The sequence below is a fragment of the Malaclemys terrapin genome, chromosome 11 (assembly GCF_027887155.1).
Source record: "Malaclemys terrapin pileata isolate rMalTer1 chromosome 11, rMalTer1.hap1, whole genome shotgun sequence".
Taxonomy (NCBI): Eukaryota; Metazoa; Chordata; order Testudines; family Emydidae; genus Malaclemys; species Malaclemys terrapin.
The window spans coordinates 78215689-78225419 of NC_071515.1; the positions used below are offsets into that span (position 1 = coordinate 78215689).

The window sequence follows — 9731 nt, forward strand, 5'->3', positions numbered from 1 at the left end:
TGGCAGGCGGGGGAGGGGGCACACTAGGGACTTTCCCTCCTTCTCCCCCCAAATGGGGTGAATTCACCCCAGCGTGGTGTGTCCACCGGCTGCAGCCCCTCAGGCTCTGGGTGCCCCGGCCTGCCCGAGCTCCCTGTCCAGGGGAGGCCCCTCCACCCTCAGCCCCTCCGGGAACCCGCCTGGCCCGCTCCAGCTGTCTGCACGGTGCCATGCTGCTGCCTGGCAGAGGGACGGGTGCCCAGAGCAAACACCCGGGGGCTCGCTCGGGCCTCCAGCTGAGTCGCCTCCTGGCAGGAGCTTCCCTGGAGTCAATTCCCAGGCGCAGAAAGCGAGTCGGGCTGTTCCCCGGGGCTGGTTCTTTCATCCCGGAGCCAGGCGGGGCTCTGGGCATCTGGAAGCTGGGGCTCCGGCCACTGCAGCCCCCTGCTGCTAACGGGGACAAGGGAGCTGCTGTCCAGCCGCGTGGGGGCCGTACACGCTCACACGTACACAAAGACAGGTGTGCACAGACACAAGCGCACACTCCTGCATATGCACAGAGGCACCCCTGTGCACACACGCGTGCACAAGCCCCGAGATGCAAACAGCTGGGTGGGTGCACAGATGTATGTACATATACACGCTCCCCCTCCCTTTCTCAGCTCCCCACCCACTGCAGGCCTTTTGCCCCCCTCTCCCTCCCACGTAGGGCCGGGTGCAGGGAGGGGCCTGCTCCGTGCCAGGGAGATGGGACCATCATGTCTGCCTGGCCAGCTCCATCCTGGGTCGCTGTGGGGCCCGGCCCGCAGCTTGGCTGGCCGCTGGGAATCACAGAACCCATGAAAACAACCACCCCCAAGCAAGGCAGCTGGCGTTTCTGTAGGACCCACAGCACCGGGCTGCTCCCCCTGCTGCCCCGAGCTCAGCTGCCCACCCACAGGGGTCTGGGGAAGCCGAGGGGCAAAGCGGGGGGTTGTTTCCAGGGTCCAGGGAGGAGGAGAAAACGGGCTGGGGAGAATCTGCCTTTCCCAGCTCCCAAGGGCTTCACAGCCCTGCCGACTTCCCTCAATCCCGACTCCTGCTACTCCCGCCCAGAGCTCTCTGCACACACAGCTCTGCCGGTGCCCCTCAGTCCTGACCCGCAGCCCCTGCGATGCCAGCCCTGCGACCCCCTCCAGATGTGCTGGTGCCCCTCAGTCCTGACCCGCAGCCCCTGCGATGCCAGCCCTGCGACCCCCTCCAGATGTGCTGGTGCCCCTCAGTCCTGACCCGCAGCCCCTCCGATGCCAGCCCTGCGACCCCCTCCAGATGTGCTGGTGCCCCTCAGTCCCGACCCGCAGCCCCTGCGATGCCAGCCCTGCGACCCCCTCCAGATGTGCTGGTGCCCCCTCAGTCCCGACCCGCAGCCCCTGCGATGCCAGCCCTGCGACCCCCTCCAGATGTGCTGGTGCCCCTCAGTCCCAACCTGCAGCCCCTGCGATGCCAGCCCTGTGACCCCCTCCAGATGTGCTGGTGCCCCTCAGTCCTGACCCGCAGCCCCTGCGATGCCAGCCCTGTGACCCCCTCCAGATGTGCTGGTGCCCCCTCAGTCCCGACCCGCAGCCCCACCTGCCCTGGGCTCCCCCCAGCCCGCCGATGTCCCTCACTCACATGTCCTTCTGCTCTCTTTGCTCCTCCCAGGACAGACCGGAGACCCTCTGACAAGGTAAATTCAAGCTCCGAATCGGCAGGAACTGGCGGTTCAGCTGCATTCAATTTTCCACATGTTTATTTGAACTGATTTCATTAAACCAGTTCAGTTAAAGCAGCAGGAGCCCCCATGTGGACGCTCTGATTCCAGGGCAGGGGAATCCTGTCGCTATGGCCTGGCCTGCGCCCAGCTGCGCCGTGGACCGGCCGACTGGAGCAGCTCTGGGTGTGAATGCTCTGACATGGCTAGAAACCTGGCTGGGCCCCTCGGAGCCCTGTTTCTACCCATCTCCCTGGATCCACACCCAGAGTAGCACTGATTTCACTAAACTGGTTTCAAAGCCAAACTTCCCCTAAGCTGGTGCAGCTGTGGGTGTAGCTGCGTGACGGCGGGCGAGACCTGGCCCTCCGGGCAGCCCCGCTGTAACCGAGGGTGGGGCCATTATGATGGAGGAGGCAGCAGGAGCCCGGATTCACTGGCCAGTGGCTACCGAGACAAAGCTCTTGGGGATCTGGAGTTTCCCAGCAGTGACGGAGGTGGAGCCGTCCCGGCGCACAGGAGAGCCAGAGCTCCGGGGATCTGTGTGGCAGCGAAAGGGAGAAAGGGTGGGCGGGAGGATGTAGAGGAAACTGACGGGCAGCGCCATCGAAGGTTAGGGCCAGGCGTGACCCCTGTGCTCCTCTCGTCTGACCCCCTGCACGGCACGGGCCGGAAGGTTTCAGGCAGAGAGCCCAATCCTGAGCCCACACAGGCTACAGCGGGTCAGTTCTCGGGCGGCTGCTGCCAGGCACAGAGAACAGGAGAGACCCAGGTGCCAGCAATGCCCCTGCAAGGGCGGGGAATTGATTAGGTGGGAGACGCCCAGTGGGTGACCCGCGCTGCAGAGGAAGGTGACTCTTCACCCAGCCATCAGGTCCCTGCTGATCTGACCGGGGTCAAATTCTTTCCCGACCTCAGATCTGGGGACGAGTTAGCCTGTGAGCAAGCCCCAGCAGCCAGCCACAGGAAAGGGATTCTCTGACCTGCCTCTGAGCACCCGGTGCCCCGTCTCCAGGGGAAGCCAATCTCTGATGCTGCAGAGAACACCCCCCGCCCCAGCCTGGCGCTGCCCCAGGGATACGCCAGACCCATTACACATCCGGGGAGAAATTCCTTCCTGTCCCCATAGGTGACAGCCGGCCCTTCTGCCCGGCTCCCTCTCGCCTGCATGAGTCCTCCCGCACCCGGGCTGCTTCTGGCCTGTAACCACTGCGTCCCATAGCAGAGCATGCCCCTCCTCCCCAGAGCCTGATACACAGGGGCTTCGTCTCCTGGAGCCGCATTGCCCCTGGCCCAGCCTTGCTGCCGCACGCTGGGGTAGCCGCCCCCGGTGCCCTGCTCCATACCCGGCCCTGAGATCCTCCACTGTCGAGGCCAATCGGGTCGGGGAGGTGCCACCCACTGGCTCTGAGCAGGGCGGAGCAGGCGGCCTCCTCCAGTTAGGACAGACAAACTGGGAATGACCCGGTCGTCCTGGAGCCGGGGCCCCGGGGCCAGCTCCGTGCACAGATTAGCACTTGTGGCCACCCAGGGCTGCAGCAGTAACTAACCCAGGTCTGAGTTGTCAGGCGGCGCCAGTGGCCACTGGCAGGCAGGGGGAGCACGCTGTCCAGGCTCCGGGCTGGCACGGGGGGGCAAAGGCCACCAGCTCAGGGGTCTCGGAGTCACAGACCCATCGCTCTGAAAGTCACACGTGGCTGAAGGTTAAAACGCCCCAGCAGGGCAGATGGTGCATCTGCTGGACTCTGCAGTACCCAGCCCTAAATAACAACCCAGCGAGCTAGGTCCTGAGAGCGACTTACCTTTGGAGCATCCCCGAGGATCCCCCCAGGGTTACAAAGATAACTGAGCTCTGGGATGCCACAGCCCGTTTGCCCCTGTGCTTCGGCTACTGGGCCCTGAGTCAGGGCAGCCTCTCCAGCCACCTGACCCCCCTCCCAGCTCTGTGCAGCGGGGTAAGGAGTGTACCATAACAAACCAAAGCCACTTAGGGCTTCCCCGCGGTCACTCGGCCCCTCACCATGGCCATGTGGCACTGGGAATACACTCTGGATCTCCTGTTTCAAACTCTGGCCCTGATCCTCTGAGCGAAAGGAGAATCTCCCTTAGAGCATGCAGTACAGGGCCTATGACACACAGTGGGATAGTTCTGATGCCAGCCAGCAGAGGTGCACATAGACTCTAGCCAGTTAATTATGTTGGGCTCCCATGATCCACAGTGCACAAGGGGGGGCCACTCTGCTGGGACCTTAAGTGGGGCCTTGGCTTCCTGCTGGCCCCCTGCACTAGACCCTAGTTTCAGTCACTCAGTCAGGAAGCAGAACTAACCCTACGTGTTTTAAATGACCAATCAGACGCCAAACCCAGTAACGAGCCGCGAAGAGGAAAAGCCACTAGTTCGCAAACAGCCGGTCGGCTGAAATACTTTTGCAGGATCCCACGAGGCCCTCTGGGGTCTGCCCCCTGTCCCTGCGCCCATCCCCAGTGCAGCTGGCAGCGGGCTCTGCGGTGGCATGAGGCACAGGGCACATGCTGGGCAACACAACACATATTCACTGCACAGACGGCTTGTAGGAATGGTGAGGGCTTGGGTGACAAAGGAGCTTCCCAGTGGAATGTGAGCTGTACTTGGGGACCGGTTGAAGGACAGCAGCCTACTACTGCTGCTGGCTATTAGAGTTTCCCGGAGTCCCCGGGCGATGCTCTGGAACTGCTCCCCACAAAGCCAGTCAGGACTCTGGGGAGCCTCCTCTCCCTCGGAGCAGACTGTCTTCAGGGCAAGAAGCGAACACGGCTTCACCTCCTGGGTCTGACCTTGGAGCATTCAGCATATGCCCCTCCGTGCGCTTCCCACAGCGAGTCCGCCCAGGCGGGGTCCTGGGGAAGCCAGAGGGTTCTGCACCCCCACTTCGCAGTCAGACGTGACTCTCAGCCAGCCAGTAACACAGAGGTTTATTAGATGACAGGAACATGGTCTAAAACAGAGCTTGTAGGTACAGAGAACGGGACCCCTTGGCCAGGTCCATTTTGGGGGGCAGTGAGCCAGACAACCACATCTGCACTTCACTCCACGTCCCCAGCCAGCCCCAAACTGAAACTCTCCAGCCCCTCCTCCTCTGGGCTTTGTCCCTTTCCCGGGCCAGGAGGTCACTTGATTCCTTTGTTCTCCCACACCTTCAGCTGGCACCTTTGAAGAGGAGGGGCCCAGGCCATTAGTTGCCAGGAGACAGAGTGTCGGCCATTTTCTGTCCAGACAGCATCACATCTGCCCTGTAGGGCTCTGCAACAATCACACCCCCTTCTCCCACCACCTAGATACTTAAGAACTGCATAGGGGAAACTGAGGCACCCACACAGTATTCAGAGAAAACATTATGAACATTCCCACTTCTTCACAGCTCTCACGCTAGCTCAAAGCTGGCCTTACTTCAGGTTTACACCATCGTAACTGAGATCAGAATCTGGCCCCACGAATCTGACACAGCGGATGCTACGTGGACAGGTTAGCAACGCTTCGAAACCCTCACTTCTGAATGACCATCATTTCCTGCGGTTAATTTGTACATGCCCTCCTGCAGGCCGTGAAATAGATCCCCCCCGGTCAGTGTGTGTGCGTCCGTGTGTGTGTGTGTGTGTGTGTGAGTGTGCTCATGTCGTTGTTGCTCTTTGGTGGAACGCTCCATGGCTCAGGTCATGTAAAACCTCCAGCATCAGCCCCGGGGACAACAGAGGAGCTGCTCGTATTCTGATTTTTTTTTAAATCTATAACGTGAGCATCTTCCCTTGCCTTTCAATCGCCCAGCCTCCAAAACCGCTGGACAGATTATTTTAATCAAACTTTCAGGGGAAAAATTCCCCTTTGGCCTGAGACCAGAGATGGGACATTTGAGAAGAAGACAAAGGAGACATTTTAAGAAAGTTTGGAGTAAATGAAAACGGGGGCCGCTGACGGGAAAGGCGTCTGAAAAATCGAGATCATAATCTGTACTCCGAGGAGACAGGAGCTGAAACTGCTGGCAGAGCCCCCTCGGAAAGGGTACAATAGACGATTAGCTTAAAGGGGAAACGCTGCCTTTCCGGCTCAAATGAAGAAATGAACAAACTGGAGAAGAGCCTTGGAAATGACCAGGAGGCTGGAGACGGCATTAGGAGGGGAGGTTTAACCCTGAGTCAGCAAAGGATTAGGCACGTGCTCAAGTACCTTGCCGAATCGGGGCCTAAAAGAGCAAAATCTGGCTGAGCGCTGGCGCGGGAGGGAGCGGGCCTAGAGAGCAGATATCTGGGGAGTGTTACCAGCGAGCCGGACGCTGTGCAGAGGCCTAGCGAGGAGCAATGCGTGGCAGGAGATTGGCAGAGGGAAGCTTGACGCTGAGCCTCAGGGCAAAGGCTGGAGAGCGACATGCGCGAGGCTGCGCCCTGCGTCCCATCCCACGGGACACCTGATACTAGACTGGGCGAGGCGCTAGAGACGGGCTGGTCCTGCCCTGGGGGGCCAGATTTTCAATCTGGGGAGAGACGGGGGTGGTTTCCATCTCTAACCCCTGGGATTCTACAGCCGCCAGTCTCTGCTCGGAACCCACGTTCGGTCCCGCTGCGGCCCGAGGGGTGAAAGGTCCCTGGGATAAACCTCAGCTCCTGCCGACGCTGGTGCGGCGACTGGTTCCCGCGGCAAGGCAGCCAGCAGCGTCGTGTCTGGCTTCCTCTGCATGGCTTCGATTAAAAGCAAAGCTCTTTCCTGAGAACAGGGAGACGTCTCCCGGCAGCCCAGCCCCCAGCAGCGTTGCAGCTGGACATCACGACCGCAACTAAGCTCCCAGAAGCCAAGCCCGGCCCAGATTCTCGTTGTCTTCCAGCTCGGCCGCAGGGGAGAGCTCCTGCTAGCTGGGAAAGCGTCTCCTTGGAATGCGTCAGAGTGCGGGACTGTGGGACTGGCCTGGCACCAGTCCCCACTTAGTCACTATGGCCAGGGTCAGAGCAGAGAGACTGAGTCACTGCAAAAGCCCCTCCCAACCCCCCCCCCCAATAAATCTGGCTGCTCCCTCGGGGTTGGGAGTTTGCCGGAGAAGCCCCAGGGTGAAGCTTTCAGGCCCCGTATGGGAATAGTCATGTGCTGGGTCTATGACGTTTTTCCTAAGGACCTCAGAAGGTGTTCGCGCCGGATGGCTGAGATGCAGCCGTCTCTGGGGGAGGGCAGCAGCCGTTTGACAGCCACACGGCAACGCTTCTAACCGTTCGGGGCAGGAACAGAAACCTCAAGGGCAAGGTTCCGCCGAGATTTAAAACCCCTGTGCAAACGGCCCAGTGGGGGCCACGGGGCAGCCCCTCAGGGCGGTTCATGGCTGCCTAGGAGACCACCTGACGCAGCATCCAGAGTATTCTGAGCGTTCCCCTAGCTACCCAGTGACCAGGCCTGACCCCGTCGAGCATACAAGTGCTACGTCGCTCCCAGCTCTGATCCCCACAGCCCAAAGCAGGAGCGCCCGAAACACAGATGCTGGGTCTTAGCGGAGCGTCCCTGGGGAAAGAGGAGATGTATGATTTGGCTCCCCAGGCGTTAATCCAGAGCAGCTGCTTTGGAGTCTCTGGGATTGCTCCAGATTTACCTGGGGTACCTGAGATCAGGGGGGGCCTGAACAGTGGTGGAGGGGCAGGGGCGGTCGGGTACCTTGCACCGATCTGGCACTGAACAGGGGGTGCAAAGTGAATGTAACTTACACACCTGGAGAAAGGGGTACAGCAGGAAAACCAGGGGTAAGGGGAATCAGCCCCCCCCATTCTATCCCAGACCCTCTGTTAGCACCTGCTATATGGCCCCTTTCTCCCCTCAGCATCTATGTTACACTCCGTTGGAACGTCCACTGTAGGTCAGACTGATGCGGTTCGCACCGCTTTGTCCATCACACCAGCTGAGGTCTAGTGGTTAGAGCAGGGGGCCTGGGAGCCAGGACTCCTGGGTTCTATCCCTGGCTCTGGGAGGAAGTGGGGTCCAATGGTCAGAGCAGGGGGGGGCTGGGAGCCAGGACTTCTGGGTTCTCTCCCTGGCTCTGGGAGGGAGTGGGGTCCAATGATTAGAGCGGGGGGCTGGGAGCCAGGCTCTATCTAGGAGTTATGGCCATGCTTTCTAAACCCGTTAAAGTACAAATCAGTCACCTGCAAAAGACCCCTACTTTCGCATTACTGAAATTGTCAGACCCAAAGAATACCTCGTTGCGATCTGATTTCCAGTGCAGGCAGGCAGGGCTGTGTTATTGATAGGGCTAATCAGTTGTTGTGGTTTACTACAGGACAGGAAATGGATTCCCCGCTGGTGATCATGCCTGAGTGCAGGATGGTCTCCGCAGTGGAGGGGCCAGAACCAGATGAATACAACCTGGACAAATTGCAAGCAGAACATACACATCGTTCAGAGTTACAAATCCTAAGCCGCAAACATGCTGGTGCCTTTGCCAAACAGAAAGAGGACTGTGGGTGTATGGTGGTCACTGTTGTTGTGGAAGGAGGAGATGTGCCAGCCCAGAAACAGTGCTCTTATCCAGATCAGCTACACCACACATAGCCAAGACTATTAAGTCTTTACTGGCACAGGGAGTCCTACATTAATGTACTTCCCCAGCCAATTCCCCGATTTGGCCTGTTAAGAAGCCAGATGGCTCTTGGTGTCTCACAATTGATTACAGACGTCTAAATCAGGTCACACCTACTTGTGCCCCTACGGTGGCCAGGACGCCAGACCTCATTAAGTCTGCGTGGTTCACAGTTCTAGACATCAGGAACAGCTTTTGGACCCTACCAGTGGCCCGGGATTCACAGTACGGATTTGCATTTCACTTCCAGGGGGCCCAATACTCCTGGACTCGATTGCCCCAGGGCTACAAAACCAGTCCCGCATTGGTCCACGCCCAGATGCGGCGGGTACTGGCACGATTTTCTAAACCAGCTGTTTTGTTCCAGGATGTCGGTGACTTTTGTCTAGCAACTGGCCCCAAGGAAGAGCATTGGGAGAAGCTGGACGAGCTCCTGCACATTCTGAAAGAAGCAGGGTTCAAGTATAATCCTGTCAAGGCGCAGCTCATGCGCCCCCCGGTCTCTGTCTCGGGTCTCACCTTGACAAAATTGGGTCGAACCGCAGCGCAGCAAAAGGTGGAGGCAATCCCAAAGTTGCCGTTACCGGAGGACCCAGCTGCGTGAAGATCCTTTTGGGGTTTTACTGGGTTCCACCGGGATTTCATTCCCAATTTTGCTTCCACTGCAGGTCCCTTGTATCAGCTGCTCAAGAAGGGTGTTCAGTGGGAAGGGACTGAGCAGCACACGGACGCAGCGTCCCAGCTGAAACAGGCCACTGTCAAGGCTCCGGTGTTGATCAGTCCAAATCCTGAGATCACCTGGAGGTGGCAGTGAGCGTCAACGCGTTAGCGGCTGTCGCCTCCCAAGAGAGGCACGGGAAGACCAGACCCATGGCCTATGCCTCACGTTTAATGTCTCCAGTGGAGCTCAAATACCACAACCGTGAGAAGTTCTTATTGGCCACAAGTTGGGCCGTACAACATTTTGCTTTTCTAATTGGCCTCAGCCCAATCATATCTCACTCATCGCACAGGCCCCTTCAGTTCTTACCATCCAATCGGGTCAAAGACGGGCAGGTCTCCAGTGCCCGCCTGGCCCATTGCGCTTTGTTTCTACAAGGGAAGGATATTGCAGTGAAACCTGTTAGGACACCATCTCTGCTACCAACTGCCCTATTGTATCAAGGGGAGCCCCATGTTTGTCCAAACACAGACGAACAGGGGCTAAGGGGGATGGTAGAGAGAAAGCGTTTTCTCCTTTTGATCCAGGAGAAAGATTCCTTCAAAGGATACCACTTCTGTGTGGCTGGGTTGAGTTATTCTGATCAAGGGAAACCATGCAGAGGAGTCGGAATCGCTGTCATTCCTCCCGAAGGAAGGAGGAAAACCTTGGGAGAAAGCATATTCATGCACCCCACATTCAGCCCAATATGCTGAATGAGCAGCGGTGGCTTGTGCAT

General features: G+C 58.8%; 1 long non-coding RNA gene across 1 annotated transcript; it reads right to left on the reverse strand.

Moving 5' to 3' along the window:
- Positions 1 to 4770: 4770 nt before the first annotated feature.
- Positions 4771 to 9101, reverse strand: LOC128845095 (uncharacterized). The gene is made up of 3 exons (XR_008446618.1): positions 8812 to 9101; positions 7912 to 8078; positions 4771 to 4895 (listed from the first exon to the last, which is right to left on the reverse strand). It is a non-coding gene; the product is annotated as an uncharacterized LOC128845095 (long non-coding RNA).
- Positions 9102 to 9731: the final 630 nt, after the last annotated feature.